Below are 19,538 nucleotides of genomic sequence, written 5' to 3' on the forward strand. Positions count from 1 at the left end.
AAATAATCCTTCAAGCATTCTTTGTGTGTGACCCTATATGTTATTATTACGTTGGCAATGACTTTTAAATCTAATATAAAATCGTAAACAATGAGCGGCATCTAGTAATACATCATTGCTACCCAAGTAATAATAATTGAATCGGTGATCGATTAAATCTTTCACGAATAATGTACAATGTAATATAATCCCTTTAACGAATATTATAGATTAAACTAGAGGCATGTAATGTGTCATCCTTATCATAGTTTAATCCAAGTTTCCTTGATGACTTAGAAGACTGTCATATCAAATTAACATTTGAGCGTGGCCACGCATTTTATAGTCTAGCTCACACAAGAGGCCAATAATATCACTCCTAAAATAGGAGGGTTAAATCTCATCTAGATCTTTCATATTTCTCATACGATTCATAATATACCCAATGTCCAGTTTTATCATTACCCGGTCAAGGATAACTTTTAATGGAATCAATGTATATTTATTCTTATACAGAAATATAATGACTTCAGGTCTAAGGACCATTACATCTTTATCACTGCGAGAATTACTTATGACACAACAGACATGTAGGATCTTACATCGGGTTGTCCAGCACCATGTACATTTACATATGCCTGTGCTTTTGACTTTAGTATCACTATACCTATGATCAATGAGATGTAATAATCAGTCAATAAACGCACCAGTCTTAATGCATTATTATTGTCCCTTAATAATAATACTCAACTAGGGACCTTTAGGAATATTGATATTATTCTGATAATCTCATTTCTATGTCACGTACTTAGAGATATAGAAATTGAATATCATATTCCAAGGATATTTATTAATCTAACATTTATATCACAGTAAATTAAGAATTAATAAATTATAATAGGAATAATCGATAGGACAAACAGTAATAATCCAAATGTCTTAAACTAAAATATCATAGTGTTGTCTTTAGGGCACAAACACTAACAGATTGAAGATAGTATTTGGAAAATGTTTCTATCAGCAAGTTTACATAAGGGAGAGAAGAATCTGTTCTCTGTTGAAACTGAATGTGTATAGAAGATGCGGTAGATATAAGATAGTATTATTTCCAAGTCTAGGATTGAAAGTTGAAAGATGATTGAATATTTTTGGTTATGGTTAGTTGAGTTATCCTTCAAACTGTTACCTCTCCATTATTATTTGACCGTCATGTGTAATAGTCAAGTAGGGGGAGATTGTTGAGCAAGATTGAAGCTCTACATATAACTCAACAATACTGGTTTGGATAACTCAACATAGAACAAGGACTTTAAATAATCTATATTCCACTAGAATCGGTACAGATTGTTTATTTGGGCATTTACATAAAGGTTTTGATAGCTACAGTGACGAAGGCGTCAACAGTGATCCGTATGAAGTTCATTAATATGTTCAGGCATCGGAAGAATAAAGTTGGAGTCATTCTAAGAAGTTATCAGGATCAGTGTGAAGACCTCAAGGATTTTTAGTGAAGTTTTTTATATCTGATAGAAGACTTGACAATGATTTGAGAAGATATAGTACGAAGGCTTAAGAGCGAAACTAGTCACCTATGAACCAAACCATTGCACTAGGTGTCAATGATTTGTGAAAGGAAACTGAGTATTATCATTACAAAGATTTCCGAGTGAGGATTCATATCCAGGATTACAGGTTATATGTTTTAGACGAAGACTCAAGAGAGAAGTCTTGAAGACAGGACAACTTTGGGATTGTAGTGCGCTTTACAAACTAAGTCAAAGTGATCACTACCTTGTAGTAGGAGTCACCCTGATTAGTATATTGAATGTCAGAAGCAATATCCTGGTAATATAGTTCAATATTTATTTACAGGAACTGATCTTGACTTGGTACGAGCCTCTGGGAATAAACAGGAGCCGAAATAAAATTCTAAGTGCATGAATATTACCTCTAGTCACTAGTCAGCATGCATGGGAATTTTTCTAAGGAAAAATGACTCCCCTAGCTATATTAGGGAGTCTTGATCGTAAGTAAGAAACTAAGAGGAAAGATAAAATCATGTGCATGTGCTTTAGGCCCCAACGAATCATTCTTAAACTATAAGGAGGAGGTATGGTCGCAAGTAACTAGTCCACATTACATGTATAGTCGCAAGTTAGCTCCTAGACTAGCTCTTGGTCGCAACTAACTCCCTACAAGAACAATAGGGTCACAACTTAGAGTGTACAAGGGCACCTAGTCTCCAGTTAGAGGAGTTTGTGAAGAAACTAAGTACAAATATCCTTCCTAACACCTCCCACAAGCACTACAAGTCGCAAGTAAGGTATACACAAGGGGATTTGGTTGCCAGTAAGATTGTACAAGGCTTGTAGGTAACAACTAAGTTTCTACAGGGCAAGATGGTGTCGTAAGCTAGCAAACCTTCTAAAGCAAAGTCTCATAATCCCTCAAGGTCGCAAGTAAGCTCCTTGTTAGCCTCCAGGAATCGCAAGTCATCAAGATAAGGTACAGGGACGCAAGTAAAATCAAATATTGCAAGCTATACAATTTGAATTGAATGGACAAAAAAATAGCCACGTATGTCCTTCTCTCAACTACAACCTATCAGCACATATAATCAAAGAAAGCAGCAGATTGGAATTAACAACACATAAAACACTTCTCACCATATTCAAAGTGAAGCTCTGCAGAAATATATTCTTGGAGAATTGTTTGATTTCATTTATTAAAATTAAGGAGAGAAGTGTTGTCCAATATGACTCACACCTCATTAAAGTCTTATATTTTGTTACACTCATTATTTGTAGTCTCTTTGTGTGTATTGATTATCATTTGATAAAGGAGCTATAGATTTTTAGAGTGATATAAATAACCCTAGAGTGTTAGCCATTGTTTGGGTTCTTTTTATATTTGTTGCTTCGAATCTTTGTATTTGGAGTTGTAAGCAAACCCTCCGCGTATTTATAATTTTGAATAAAAGAATATTTACCCAGAATCTCTTTGTTTTTTTATTTCATTTTTAGTTTTGATATTCCACTGCATTAAATCAATAAAAAATGAAGAACATACATTCACCCCCTCTATATTTACCTTTTGAACCTAACAAATCTGAATCTGTCTTTTTCCTAAAAACCCATTTTGTGCCAACTACTGATTTGTTCTTTGGCCTTCGAACCAGTTTCCACACTTTATTTCTTTCAAACTCATTCAACTCTCCCTGCATTGCTTGAATCCAATCAGCATCCTTGAGTGCATCCTCTACTTTCTTTGGTTCCTCCTTAGAAAGAAAGTTATGGTAGAGGCATACTTGTTTAGTTGCACTCCATGTTTGAACACCAGCATCGGGATTTCCAATGATAAGATCAGGTGTGTGATCTTTTTTCCATTTTACAGCTTTTAGCAGTTCAGTCCCATTTCCTGATGCCCCTGTATTGGATGCATCATTTTCATGTGAAGCTCCCTCTGTATCAGTGATATCAGTTCCTGATTGAGAAGGACTTCTATTAAAGGACTGTTCACCAAATTTATCTTGATGTTCAGTTGAATGATCACTTCCTGATGAGCTATCAGTTGTTGTACTAGAAGAATTTCCAGTTGATCCGGTATTTGCTTGATTCTTCAGTATTATCAGGATTTGATTCACTAGAGTTCTGACTGTCTTGATGTTGCTCCCCCTCAACATTTGCATCTTCAATAATCAACTCTAGATCAGGATCAGTATCTTCAGGATCTGAGGATTTGACTTGTTGTCAGGATTTGACTTATCATCATGATTTGATAAGTCATCGGGATTTGCATCAATTCCTGACTTGAGCTTTTTGTTGGAAAATACAAGTTCTTCATGGGTATCTTCTTCAATTCTAGGAATCTTCTTATCATCAAAAGAAACATGGATTGATTCAACAATTGTTCTAGTTCTCAGATTTAAAACATTATAGGCTTTTGATGCAGGATATCCAATAAAATATTCTCATCAAATTTTCCAAGCATTTCATCATGTGTCCTAAGAACAAAACACTTGCATTGAAAGATGTGAAGATGCTTCAAGCTTGGATTATTTTCCTTGATCATTTGATAAGGAGTTAGTCCATGTCTATTGATCAGAGTCAGGTTCTGAATATAACAGGAAGTATTGACAACTTTAGCCCAAAAGTATGTTGGTAGATTAGCGTCCATAAGCATAGTCCTTCCAGCTTCAATCAGTGTTCTATTTTTCCTTTCCACAACTCCATTCTATTGATGTGTTCTAGGAGCTGAAAATTGTTATGAAATTCCCTTGTATCTGCATAACTCATCCATCTTACTATTTTTGAACTCAGTTCCATTGTCACTTCTCAAAATTCGTACTTTGTATTTTGTACCATTTACAGTCAGTCTCAAATGATCCAAAAGAACATTTACAGTTTCATCCTTATTGTGAAAGAAAAATACCTATGTAAATCTACTATATTCATCAACAACAACTTGAGCTTTTCTTGTTGATTGACATAACATTCACAGGGCCAAAGAGATCTAGTTGATATGGCTTTTTGATGGATGATTCTGACTTGCTTTTGAATGAGGTTCTTTTTTGTTTGGCTTGTTGAAGTACATCACACAAACCATCAGGGGAGTAAAACAAGTTTGGTAGACCATTCACCAAACCTTTCTTAACCATTTCATTAAGTATATTTAAGTTGAGGTGAGAAAGCTTCTTGTGACTTTTATCTACTGATGTTTTTCTTATCAAACAGGTTTTAGGTCCATCAGTATTTGCATGAAGTTTGGCTTCATAGATATTTTCATGTATGCATCCTTTGAAACCAACTTTCTTTGTGACTTTATGAACTACTTCATAGTGAATATCATAAAACACAACATAGTATCCTCTGTTAGTAATTTGACTGATACTCAACAGATTGTGCTTCAGTCCCTCTATGTAATAACCCCAAAATTTTGAACTTTTTGAAACCCTTATGAATAGTGTTTTTGCTGATATTGCTGAATAAGAAAACTTTTCATGCCACACTATGTAGGGGTTCTTTTATGGATATTCTAAGATTTTATGGGTACTCTATATGATATATAAGTGTATGTAAAGATCGTCAGAATCCAAATTTGAACCTTTTGATTTTTCTCGAAAATCCACCAGATATCGAAAGAATTGAGTATAAGGTAACAGGATAAAAAGGAATTAAATTCAAGGATTTTAATAGAGGATCATAAAAGGAATATAATGTATTGAGAAAGGTTAAGGGAACCTAAGTAATAAGATCCCGGGTATGATCCCTCAAACGATAAACGAAAACGAAAGTTAAGCGAACTGTATAACAGATTAGCGGTCATTAGCCAAATAATTAAAATCTAATCAAAGAGATTAGTGAGGATGATGTCATCAAACCAATAAGAAGAGGACAAAGGAGGGAGGGTGACATCACATGGTGACATAAGCATGACCAAGCAAAGTGTGTTGATGGTTGAATTAGAACCACACAAAAATTACCATGGTAAAAAGGTAACAAAACAATTAAAAATATCAACCAACCAAGCCAACAATTCATTTTCACCAAAAACACAAATTTATCTCACCATTCTTCATCAAGCTCTCGGCTTTTTCTTCTTTTTCAAATCAAGAAAATCAAAATCCTAGTTCCAAGCTTTGTTAAATTGCAAGGTAATTATCTAAGACTCCTTACGCATAGTTATGGATATCCTATAAGTTTGAGCTCCTAAATCATTCACAATCTCTTCCTAAAAATCATGGAAGAAGATGGAGAATAGTGTTTTTCAAGAACTAAAATTTTTGTTCTTGAAGTTTTGTTTAGATTAAGCTTGGATAAGGACTTTAAGGGTGATTCCAAGCTATTCACTTGATTCTCCACTCTCCAAGGAAGGTATAACCCCTCCAAACCCTAACCTTATTTGAGTAATTAGGTTTAGTTTTGTTGTTATAATTCTTGAGAGGCTTGCTTGTTGTGAATGTAGAGATTAGTTGGTTTTGTGAAGTTTTTGGAGTGGTAGTCTTGGATTGTTGATTAATGAACTTAAGAGTAGTTTAAATTCATGTTTAAGAATAGTATAAATTGATAATGTGGAGTTGTTAAGGCTGTTATGATGAAGTATGGATAGAGTTTTGGTTGGGATGTTGATTGTGAGTTGATTGTGAGATGATTGGGAGTGGTTTAAATTTGGGTAATCGCGTAAACATAGCCGTCGTAATGTCCGATTTACTTTAGGCTGTTTTTGTTCTTAACATTAGGACCCGTGAACTCACTGCTAGGTTTTGACCATTGCCATGATTAGATAGTTCATGTTACGAGCTTTGTTTTGATATGTATTTCGTTTGATTCCGATGTACGGTTTAGGAGAAACGGCCGCTTTAAGTAACGACGTTTCGTGAACGAATCATTACCCCTCGCCTTAATTTGAAACATAGGTTAAAGACCTAAAAGGACTAATTGGAGTATGAAACATTTATTTAAAGTGTATTAGGCAGTTGGTAAGACACTCGCGAAAGAATCGCCTTAAAACTCTTAACGGTTAATTTATTAAAAATGGTGGAGCCGAGGGTACTCGAGCGACTTAAGAGAATCATTAAGCACAAAGCGAGCGTTAGAGTCTAAATTGGTTAAAGTATAGATTTATAAGTGAATTTGGTTTAATTCCAACTTATATGTTGTTTATAGGTTACCAGACTCGTCCCAAGCCATTTATAACCCCCAGTCGCTCAGGCAAGTTTTCTACCCGTTATACTGTTGTTGTGATGTATATATTTGTATATGCATTATCTTGCGATAGATGCATGATGGTTAATTAGCATATTCTTGCGATATATTGTAGCATGTGATATGGTATATACGCATGCCTGTTTCGTATTCTTGACACATATATCTGTTGATTCAGTTGATAATACATATGCTAGAGATAAGCGGTAATTTGCATATACCATTAGTATAGGGGACCCAAAGGTGAACTTTTTCTAAAACCGGGAGTCGATGCTCCCGAGTATAATATATATATATTTATATATATATATATGAATAGTTTTCAAAACTATGAATCGAATAAGGTTTATTCGATAACTTTATTTTATTAATGAATATTATTTTGAATATTCATTCGAGGGCTTATGACCCCGTTTATTTTATTAATGAATATTATTTTGAATATTCATTCAAGGACTTATGACTCCGATTATTTACTAAATAATATTCTTTATTTCATTAAAGAATAATATGTCGATAATCAAACTTACTTTTGATTATTCAAATAAAGATATTACTTTCGTATAAGTACATCTTTGATTATTTAAGATTCATTTCAAGTATAAGTGTTACAACTTTTACTTTAATTATTTTTATAAAGATTATTCTTTTTGAGAATATTATTTAAATAATAATATTCAGATATTTTCTAATATATTGGGACTAATTTATTTTATTAAATCAGCATTACTCCAAACATTCTAAAAAAATGTTTTGCGAGTCTTCAAAATGATTTTAAAAGTTAGAACGGATCCCAAAACTCATTTTATATTTAAGATCCTCCTTTCGAAGGGGATTTAAATACTCGCTCAAAACCTGAGGGATCCGGCTCTGTGGTGTGTTTTATATTCGCAACAAGGTTGCTGTCTTGATAAAAGAGTTTTTGATTACTTACCCAATACTCGGGAAGTAAAATTCTTGGAACAAGTTAATGCATTAACAGGCATCGCCTAGGAAATATCGGTGAGTTTTCCTTTCCAACTAGATATGACTTCTTGGTGGAGCCGTATCAACAAGTTTCTACTTGGGGAAAGTGGGGACGAGCTTTACGTTTCAGAGTCATGGATTTCATCTGAACTAGGAGTGGCGTAAGTGGTCGAGTGGCGCCGGCCCAGCCTAATTATATTGGCCCAAATAGCCTGGAAGTTCCGCTAAGACGGTCTATTCCTTAGGAGTCCAGTGTTCGGTTGACAAGTAAGTCCGACAGGTTCTCCTCTACATGTAGAAAATGGTGGGGTTGCACTACTACGACTGATCATCGTAAGTGGTCTTCCTGGCGCGACGAAACTCCCGTAATGAGTACATCATCCAGTTGGACAATTCTACAACACTACCCAGAGCATTTTGATCGAAAGGCTACGAATGGGTGGTTGCCGAAGCTTTGACAAAGTCAAACAGTTATAATGGTGTTTCCATTGAATGAAGTATCTCGTAACTTCATTTCCTTTAAAAATATTTCAAAGATTGAATCTATTCAAGTTTTAACTTGTGGTCTCATCTATGGGATGACCTTTTGAAACTTATTATACTTTGAACAGTAGTAGTTCAAGTAGATTTCTAAAAATGGTATAAGTATAGTGAAGTAATTGGTAAATTCATCTTCCTTTAAACTTATATCCAATAAGTAATTACCTTACACTTGATAAAGGATTCTAGTAAGTTATCCATTTAGATACTTGCATTATTGTTTACACTATATATTATCTTGCGAGCTGTAATGCTCACTCTTGCTTCATTTCTTCATCACACAACAACAGTTAGGAAAGATGGCCAGACTCAAGCAGACCCAGCGCAAGCACGTGGGAAGCGTCCCGCGTCTTCCCGTTGATGTTGTAGCTGCTATAGCTACAGAGGTAGATCTATTGGTAGATCAAGCATTCTACTTTTAGGGAACCAAATATTGTATAATTATAACTTGTGGCAGATAATGGCAATTAACTGTAAATTTATCAAGTAATCATTTTGGGTTGTAATAACTTTTAAATTATGGATTCAAGGACTTGTACTTATTTCAATTTCATCTCTAAGACTATAACGGGTTGTGGTGTGTGTTAGTGTGGTGTCATAGCATAAGGTTATTTATTATAATTAAGTGAAGCGATATTGTGGAAAGAAAGACCGTGACGACCCGGATTCCCGACCCCGGATCTGGGGGTGTTACAGAAATGGTATCAGAGCTAAGCGTTATAAACCTCATAGATGATGCGACGATGTAATAATAAACTCACAAAGATAATAAGAACTCTTTCCAAGTTCATGGTCGGACTACTTAAAGTAGCGCTGACAGTTAAAACCCTTGTAGGAACCCTTATAAGTATCATGATAGTAACTTTGCTCGTTTAATGTGTAGGCACATGAGATAGAGGACCCTGAGATGTTCGAGCGTGAGCATGATGAGGCACTGCTAGATGCCGAGGATCAGGAGGAGCCTGAGATGGAGGAGGATGAGGAGGACCCCTCAGAGGAGTCAGAGACAGAGGTTGTTGCTATTTCAGATGAGGAGGACCCGGATGAGGTCCTAGTGGCTGAGGAGCGTGTCAGAGCTATGGTAGTGTACACTGGTACCCCTTTACCCTCACTCCCGGTGGTCAGAGCTCCTACCCCTCCACCACTATCCTGGAGCCCATATGATGACAGCTCAGAGACCCATACTCCCGAGCCTAGGCAGACCGAGGAGCACCCCCAGCGGCTCCGGATTCACCACCTTTCGACCCTGCCCATAGGCAGTCTTTGTTAGCCCACGGCTATGTTCAGGATGTACTGAGGACCCGAGTAGCTGTTGCTGAGGCCCGGCTGGATGAGGCCAGGAGGGAGTTGGATGCGGAGAGGGCGGGTAGGCGTACCCGAGCTTATGAGACTAGGGCTGCTATACCCCGATCCTTGAGGAGGGAGCTGACGGGGATAGAGCTCACGTCCCGAGCGAGACTCAGATCGCTCCAGGGGGACAGGCATGGTAGGATCTCCAGGCGGCAGGCCGACTATATCTTTCGTCGTGCGATGGAAAGGGTATGGGAGCTGACCCACTCCGGTGTGTGATTCAGGACTGACGATGGGATAGTCTAGTTGTCTAGTTAGTCGAGGCCTTAGTAAGAGCCAATTTTCCGGGATAGTTGACTTGTATATAGCATCCCTTTTTTTTGACTAGACAGATAGACTCTTGTGTATCACTTTTGAGGCAGATGGCTGTAGCACTGTTGTACTTTTGACCAAGATCAAACTATGTATTTCTCACATTATGTATATATTTGTTTCTGCACTTCTTATTAGAACTGTCATAAAATAATAGAACTGCGAGCTACATTCTCCCCATTATAGAGCTGTGCAAGGCACAATGTTGTGTATGATTGTGACCTAACATTGAATTTTCCCAATAATTTTTTTTATTATCAGTATCATGCCGCCAAGAAAGATTGGAAGTAGGGCGAACCCTGGGTCTGAGGACCAGGGAAGCCATAACCAGGACGATAGGAACCAGGAACACAGTGAAGAGGACGACGAGGATTATGTAGAACAGGATGACTCCCTGTATGAAGAGGAGGAGGAAACATATGATGTTGAGGGATTTGAGATAGTGGCTGGAGAAGGAGAAACTGAGGTTGAGCAACCAGTACCAAACCCAGGCATGGATCCCATGGGCCAGTTCATGCAACTACTAAGGCAGAACTTGGAACGTTAACCCAACCCACCCCCTCAAGGAAATAACAATGCTGTGGCAAACTCTTTCAGGGATTTTAAGTCCCTTAAGCCCCCTGAGTTCCACAGATCAGCCGACCCAGTTGAAGCAAGGGCATGGTTAAAGGAAATGGAGAAATCCTTTGAGATTCTGAGTATCGATGAGGCACAGAAGACTGTATTTGCTACCTACCTTCTGAAAGGAGAGGCTAACTACTGGTGGGAGGCCAAGAAAGACATGGAGACAGATGCTATTATAACCTGGGAGAGATTCAGTCAGTTGTCTCTGGGAAAATATTTCCCGAGGTTTATGGAAAACCAGATGGAGCTCAAGTTCTTGGAGCTAAAGCAGAATAACTTATCTGTAGCAGAGTACGAAGCGAAATTCACTGAGTTATCAAGGTTTGTGCTGGAATTTGTGAGCACCGAGGAAAAGAAAGCTAGGAGGTTTCAGCAGGGACTGAAACCGTGGATTCAGAATAGGGTGGCAATCCTTGAGCTTACTGATTATGCCACTCTGGTGCAAAAGGCAACAATTGTAGAAGCCGGAAGTGAACAGATGCAAAAGGAAAGAGAGAAGAAGGGAATAAAGAGGAAAAGCATGAGCATGGGTGGAGGTTCCGCAGGAAGGAGCTTCCCAACTAGATTTAATCGAGGAGCAGTGTCCCTACCGGGAAAGAACACTGGGTTTAAGCGGCCAATGAGTGTGAATGTGAGCCAGAGCGGCCAGAAGTCAAGAATGTCCTATTCCAACCAGTCTCGACCCCCATTGCCAGCCTGTAACACTTGTGGAAGGATGCATTCCGGGGAATGTAAGGGAAATCCAGTAACCTGCTTTAAGTGTGGGCAAGTGGGCCACTATTCCCACAAATGCCCTTCGTCAGCCCCTGCCGTCATTCCAACCACCACTTGTCATCAGTGTGGACGCCCGGGTCATTGGAAGAAGGAATGCCCAATGAACAAACCAGCAGCTTCAGGAGCCAGCAGGGCTGCCTCCAATAAACCACCTACTGCGAGGACTTTCAACATGACAGTCCAGGATGCTGTGAAAGACTCGGATGTGATAGCAGGTACCCTTTCTCTAAATTCAGTCAGTGCAAATGTTTTATTTGATTCGGGAGCAACTAAATCTTTTATATCAAAGGACCTTGCGCGTAAATTAAGACTTAAGGCTGAACCCTTGATAGAACCCTTACAAGTAGATATAGCCAATCATGAAATTATTCCTGTTAACCAGATTCACCCCGCCTGTGAGTTAGGCATAGGGGAACAATCTTTTAGTGTTGATTTGATTCCTTTTAAATTAGGGGAGTTTGATGTAATTTTGGGAATGGACTGGCTATCTAGCAATGATGCTCAGATAGACTGTAAGGGGAAGAAAGTTAAGTTAAATATCCCAGGAAAGAAAGAAGTCATATTTAGAGGAAAGAGGCAGACGCAGAAATTTTAAACTATGGCCCAGGCCAGAAGGATGTTACGAAAAGGAAATGAGGCTTACCTAGCCTATATGGTGGACACGTAGAAGGAGGTGCCCAACTTACAAGATATTCCGGTAGTCAACGAATTTGAAGACGTATTCCCACAAGACCTTCCGGGATTACCACCCGATAGAGTGATTGAATTTGCTATTGAGTTGGCCCCCGGGACGGCGCCAGTTTCAAAAGCACCTTACCGGTTAGCCCCATTAGAAATGAAGAAATTAGCTACCCAATTGCAGGAACTTTTGGATAAGGGTATGATAAGACCCAGTGTGTCTTCGTGGGGAGCATCAGTGTTATTTGTTAAGAAGAAGGATGGGAGCATGAGGCTGTGCATCGACTATCGAGAGTTGAACAAGCTAACCATAAAGAACAGGTACCCGTTACCTAGAATAGACGATCTGTTCGACCAGCTAAAGGATGCTGTTTATTTTTCCAAGATTGACCTGAGAACTGGATATCACCAACTAAAGATTAAACCCGAAGATATTTCCAAGACAGCGTTCCGTACCAGGTATGGGCACTATGAGTTCTTGGTAATGTCCTTTGGATTAACCAACGCCCCAGCGGCTTTCATGGACTTAATGAACAGAGTATTCAAGAAGTACTTGGACAAGTGTGTGATAGTTTTTATTGATGATATTTTAATCTACTCAAGGACTGAGGCAGAGCATGCAGAGCATTTAAGGATAGCTCTAGGAATACTCATAGAGGAACAGTTATATGCCGAATTCTCGAAGTGTGAATTCTGGCGGAATGAAGTACAATTTTTAGGGCATGTGATCAATAAAGAAGGAGTATTGGTCGACCCCTCCAAGATAGAGGCGGTCTAAAATTGGGAAAGGCCAACCACACCCACAGAGGTAAGGAGTTTTATAGGATTGGTCGCCTACTATCGTAGATTTGTACAGGACTTTGCAAAGATCGCAGCCCCTTTGACACGACTTACTCGTAAGACAGAGAAGTTTGAATGGACGGAGAAATGCGAGAACAGTTTTCAGGAATTAAAGAAAAGGTTGGTAACGGCTGATAAGTGGCATTTTATACCACTTAGAACATCTTAAAATGGCTTAAATTGGTGTCTTGAAGTCAAGTATTTTGTGTATTTGATGCGTTTTTCTAGTGTTTATGCATTTCAGGGTATTAGTTGCATTTCGGAGGAGGAATCATCAAGAATAAGCCTTGGCATGTGTTCACCATTGCGAGAGGAAAAGAACGGGCATATTACGGCGAAGAAACGGAGCAAACATGGAATTTTTCCAGAAGGGTCCTGCGCGCCCGCGCAGCAATGCTGAGCGGCCGCGCAGCAGCCTTGCGCGCCCGCGCAGAAATGCTGAGCGGCCGCGCAAGGTCGGGGAAAAAGATATATTATTTTAGACTTCTACTTCTGTTTGGCTTCCAACTTCTATGTAATCTGAGTTTTATGGGACTATTATATAAGTAGATTTGAGACGTTTTTCACAGAGTATTAAGAGGAGATTATGTTTTAGATTGTGTTTTGCAAGAAGCGAAGGAGATAAGGAAGAAGACCGATTTAGCACACAGCAACGAAGAGGAAGCATATATTCTTGTGATTCTTGTTTCATTGTAACGTTGGATGCTAGTTTTCTTGCTTTGACTTATTTACTCTTGTGACGTACTCTGTTTTAATATAATCAGTTTAGTTATTATTTTCTTGTGTTTGTTTATCATGATTTCATATGAACCCATGATGGCGATAAGTTCTATTATGGGCTAATTGTGATCATGGGGTTGCAACGGATTTATTATGGAATTCTTTAGTTAATTGTTTAATACTTTAGTATGTGATGATTGCATGATATCTAGTATTGGTTGTGCGTATTCGTCTTATGTGCGTCGCGAACATATAAGATAGGATGTTAATCTCTTGTGAAGCGACGATGGATCTTGAGATTTAGAACTTGCCATGCTAGCATAGGTTCATGTACGTTGTGCATGATTAGTGGGTAACTCTAACAGTTTTATTTGCCCTATGTAATCAAAAAGGGATAACTTGTGCTTAATCGTTATGTTGTCAATTTCTGTAGACATATAGGAACTCAACATAATTGATGACTATTCAACTTCTATCTTAATTGTGGATGTTTGGTAGAATGGTATTAGTAAAATGAAAGTTGGCTTTTATCAGTTTCGTGTTATTCGATTAATATCATCACTGTCACATGCTAAAGGTAATAATTATGGCTATAGAAGGAAGTAATAATGAAGTTGTGATCTCATGAGTGTTTTATTATTAATAAATTGAAGTGTTAGTTAAGTGGTTAATTAAGTAGTTAATTATAGTTAATATTTAATCAACAATTTTAAGTGTTATTATCTTAACATTGAGAAGTAGTCATACATTGGTGAGTGAGTTAAATTATACAATAAATTAGTCTGAGTCTCTGAGGGAACGAACTAGAAAGTATTCTATATTACTTGCGAACGCGTATACTTGCGTGAATAATAGTGCGTGATTTCGCCCTAACAAGTTTTTGGCGCCGCTGCCGGGGACTCAGCGTATTTGTTTAGTTTATGTACTTACCATCATTGGTCATTAGGACTCAGTGATTAGGATGTAGTAGTTAATTACTCTTTTCGGTTGTGTTTCAGGTACTTTAGCAAACGTTTATGCAAACTCGTTCTCGTGCTCGCAAGAGGACCTTAGATACAGCTGAGGAGAAAGACGAAGTTCTTGATACACCGGAGAAGTTAGATTTTGAGGATTCGGATTCAGGAACTGAGCAGAAAGAACCAGTAAACATGGGAGATCGTATTGTTCAAGCTGATCCAGCTCTTATGGATTTTTCTCGGCCTAAAATTGATGACATTCAGTCAAGCATCCTTCATCCGGCTATTCAAGCTAACACCTTTGAAATCAAGCCGGGCACTATTCAGATGGTGCAGAATTCTGTTTCTTTTGGCGGAGCGGCAACTGAAGACCCCAACATGCACATAAGGAATTTTGTCGAGATCTGCAGCACTTTTAAGTATAATGGCGTGACTGATGAGGCTATCAAGTTGAGGCTTTTCCCATTCTCACTGAGGGATAAGGCTAAAGACTGGTTACATTCTGAACCAGCTGGGTCCATCACTACGTGGCAAGATCTTGCGCAAAAGTTTCTGGTGAAGTTTTATCCAATGGCAAAGACTGCTGCTATGAGGAGTGCTCTTACTCAGTTTGCGCAGCAACCTACAGAATCTATGTGCGAGGCTTGGGAACGCTACAAGGAAATGTTGAGAAAATGTCCACATCATGGAATGCCGGATTGGATGGTAATCACTGGTTTTATAATGGTTTGGGGGCCTAATCTCGGCCCATGCTCGATGCAGCAGTTGGAGGCGCCTTATGGGCTAAAAGCTATACTGAGGCGTACAATCTTATCGAGCCGATGGCTGCAAATGAGCATCAGAACCCAACTCAGAGGATGACATCAGGCAAGGTAGCAGGTATTCTGGAAGTTGATGCAGCCACCGCTATTGTAGCCCAGCTCCAAGCGCTATCAATGAAGGTTGATTCTTTGGCTACGTATGGAGTTAATCAAATAGCTATGGTTTGTGAGCTTTGTGCAGGTTCTCATGCTACGGATCAGTGTTCTCTTGTCAACGAATCTGTTCAGTATGTGAATAATTATCAGCGACAACAGCAGCCTGTGCCAGTGACCTATCATCCTAACAATAGAAATCATCCAAATTTCAGCTGGGGGAATAATCAGAATGCTATTCAGCCACCATATCAGCAAGGAGTAAGTAAACAGTTTAACCCACCTGGATTCCAGCAACCACAGCAGTATGCTACAAGGCAATCATATCCTCAACAGGGAAGTGCAGCTGCATCTACTAGTGCTGATTTTGAGGAACTTAAGCTATTGTGCAAGAGTCAGGCGGTTTCTATCAAGACCTTGGAAAATCAAATCGGTCAATTAGCCAATGCAGTGCTCAATCGTCAACCTGGCACTCTTCCCAGTGACACGGAAGTACCATGTAAGCAGGAAGCTAAAGAGCAAGTCAAGGCTATTACCTTAAGGTCTGGAAAAGTAGCTGATGCTGAAAAGGCAAAAGAAGTCGAAGCTGAAGTTAGAGATGAAGAATTTAAGCAAAAGGAGAAAGCGGCGGAACCAAGGAAGACTACTGTTGAACACACTCTGCCTGAGGCTAATACAGGGGAGAAACAGCTCTATCCTCCACCACCTTTTCCTAAGAGATTGCAGCAACAAAAGCTGGATAGACAGTTCGGGAAGTTTCTGGAGGTGTTCAAGAAACTTCACATCAATATACCTTTCGCTGAGGCTCTGGAACAAATGCCTAGTTATGCGAAGTTTATGAAGAACATTCTTTCAAGGAAGGTGAAACTGGATGACCTTGAAACCGTTGCTCTCACGGAAGAATGCAGCGCTGTTCTGCAGCAAAAGTTACCACCAAAACTGAAAGATCCAGGAAGCTTCACCATTCCTTGCACCATTGGAAATCTAACTTTTGACAAGTGCCTTTGTGATTTGGGAGCAAGCATTAATCTGATGCCCTTGTCGATCTTTAAAAAGCTGGATCTGCCTGATCCAAAACCCACATACATGTCGCTACAATTGGCTGACCGTTCCATTACTTACCCAAGGGGCATAGTTGAGGATGTGCTTGTCAAGGTGGATAAGCTCTTCTTTCCTGCAGATTTTGTTATTCTGGATTTTGAGGAAGATAAGAAGATTCCCATAATCTTGGGGAGGCCTTTCTTGGCTACTGGCCGTACCTTGATAGATGTGCAAAAAGGGGAACTTACTATGCGGGTCCAAGATCAAGATGTGACCTTCAACGTATTCAAGGCAATGAAATTCCCTACAGAAGATGAGGAGTGCTTAAAAGTGGATGTGATTGATTCTGCAGTTACTTCGGAACTCGATCACATGCTAATGTCTGACGTATTGGAAAAGGCCTTAGTGGGGGATTTTGACAGCGATGATGAAGATAGCAACGAGCAATTACAATATCTGAACGCTTCTCCATGGAAGCGAAAGCTGGATATACCATTTGAATCTCTTGGTACTTCTGACCTCAAGAACGCTGAAGGGAAGCTTAAACCATCAATAGAGGAAGCACCTACCTTAGAGCTCAAACCATTACCTGAAAACTTGAGGTATGCTTTTTTAGGTGATTCATCTACGTTACCTGTTATTATTTCAGCTGACCTTTCAGGTAGTGAGGAAGACAAGCTCTTGAGGATTTTGAGAGAATTCAAATCGGCTATAGGATGGACCATAGCAGACATCAAGGGGATAAGTCCTTCATATTGTATGCATAAAATTCTGCTAGAGGAAGAAAGTAAGCCAACTGTGGAACAGCAGCGAAGACTGAACCCGATCATGAAGGAGGTGGTGAAGAAAGAAATTCTGAAATGGCTAGATGCAGGCATCATTTATCCTATTTCTGACAGCTCGTGGGTGAGCCCCGTACAATGTGTACCTAAGAAAGGAGGTATCACTGTGGTCGCAAATGAAAAGAATGAGCTCATCCCTACTCGAACAGTTACAGGATGGAGAGTATGCATGGATTATAGGAAATTGAACAAAGCCACAAGAAAGGATCACTTTCCTCTTCCATTTATTGATCAAATGCTTGACAGATTGGCGGGACATGAGTATTTTTGTCTTCTGGATGGTTATTCCGGGTATAATCAAATTTGTATTGCACCAGAGGATCAGGAAAAGACTACCTTCACTTGTCCATTTGGCACATTTGCTTTTCGTAGAGTTTCGTTTGGGTTATGTGGCGCCCCGGCCACCTTTCAGAGATGTATGATGGCTATATTCTCTGACATGATTGGAAATAACGTCGAAGTGTTCATGGATGACTTCTCCGTCTTTGGACACTTATATGATGAATGTTTAAATAATCTGCGTGCCGTACTCAAAAGATACGTGGAAACTAATTTGGTGCTTAATTGGGAGAAATGTCATTTTATGGTGCGTGAAGGCATTATCCTTGGGCATAAGGTCTCTAGCAAAGGTCTGGAGGTGGACAAGGCCAAGGTGGGAGTCATTGAAAATCTTCCCCCACCTAATTCGGTGAAAGGAATCCGTAGTTTTCTTGGTCATGCGGGTTTTTATCGGCGATTCATCAAGGACTTTTCAAAGATATCTAAGCCGTTGTGCAATTTACTTGAGAAAGATGTGCCTTTCAAATTTGATGATGAATGTTTGGCAGCATTCGAGACTCTCAAGGAGAGTTTGATCACGGCACCAGTTATTACAGCACCAGATTGGACAGAACCGTTTGAGATGATGTGTGATGCGAGTGATTATGCGGTAGGTGCAGTTCTGGGACAGCGCAAGAAAAATCTCTTCCATGTGGTCTACTATGCGAGTAAGACTTTAAATGGGGCCCAATTGAACTACACCACTACTGAGAAGGAGCTTTTGGCTATAGTCTTTGGCTTTGAGAAATTTCGATCTTATCTGCTTGGTACGAAAGTGACAGTATTCACTGATTATGCAGCTATTCGCTATCTGGTTTCTAAGAAGGATTCGAAGCCGAGACTCATTCGTTGGGTGCTTTTACTTCAAGAATTTGAGTTAGAGATCAAAGATAGAAAAGGTACTGAGAATCAAGTAGCTGACCATCTCTCTAGGTTGGAGAATCCCGATTCTACTTCACAAGATAGGACGTTAATCAATGAATCTTTTCCGGATGAGCAGTTGTTTGCAATTCAGGAGGAAGAACCATGGTTTGCAGATATTGTAAACTATCTTGTCAGCAATATAATGCCTCCTAATTTGACATCCGCGCAAAAGAAGAAGTTTTTGCATGAGGTGAAGTGGTATATGTGGGATGAACCATATTTGTTTAGACAGGGAGCTGACCAGATCATCAGGAGATGTATCCCGTTCTGTGAGACGGAGGGGATATTACGAGACTGTCATTCCACGGTTTATGGAGGACACTATGGAGGTGAAAAGACGACAGCTCGTATTCTGCAAGCAGGTTTTTTCTGGCCTACCTTGTTCAAGGATGCTCATCAGTTTGTTTTAAGGTGTGATCGTTGCCAAAGAGTGGGAAATTTGTCAAGGAAGGATGAGATGCCATTAAATGTGATGCTTGAAGTCGAGGTCTTTGATGTATGGGGAATCGATTTCATGGGGCCTTTTATCTCGTCTTGCAATAATCAGTACATCTTGCTGGCAGTCGATTATGTCTCAAAATGGGTTGAAGTTAAAGCTTTACAAACAAATGATGCAAAGGCAGTGCTAAATTTTCTTCATAAGCAAATTTTCACAAGGTTTGGAACACCTCGGGTAATCATAAGTGATGAAGGATCATATTTTTGCAACCGTAAGTTCACTTCTATGATGCAGCGTTATAATGTGAATCATCGAGTAGCTACTGCCTATCATCCGCAAACAAATGGTCAAGCGGAAGTGTCTAACAGAGAGATAAAGTGCATTCTAGAGAAGGTTGTTTGTCCGTCAAGGAAGGATTGGTCTTTAAAGCTTGATGAAGCTGTTTGGGCTTACAGAACAGCATACAAAACTCCACTTGGGATGTCACCGTTTCAGTTGGTGTACGGTAAGGGATGTCATCTACCGGCGGAGCTTGAGCATAAGGCCTACTGGGCATTGAAGAAATTGAACCTGGATTTAGATGCAGCTGGTAAGAAAAGAATGCTTCAGCTTAATGA

At 39.3% G+C, this 19,538-nt stretch overlaps 1 non-coding gene across 1 annotated transcript; it reads right to left on the reverse strand.

Annotated features, from left to right (window-relative positions):
• Positions 1-15,028: 15,028 nt before the first annotated feature.
• Positions 15,029-15,135, reverse strand: LOC141722341 (small nucleolar RNA R71). Its single transcript, XR_012575361.1, has one exon. It is a non-coding gene; the product is annotated as a small nucleolar RNA R71 (small nucleolar RNA).
• Between the last annotated feature and the right edge of the window lie 4,403 nt (positions 15,136-19,538).

The sequence above is a fragment of the Apium graveolens genome, chromosome 4 (genome assembly GCF_009905375.1).
Source record: "Apium graveolens cultivar Ventura chromosome 4, ASM990537v1, whole genome shotgun sequence".
Lineage (NCBI taxonomy): Eukaryota > Viridiplantae > Streptophyta > Magnoliopsida > Apiales > Apiaceae > Apium > Apium graveolens.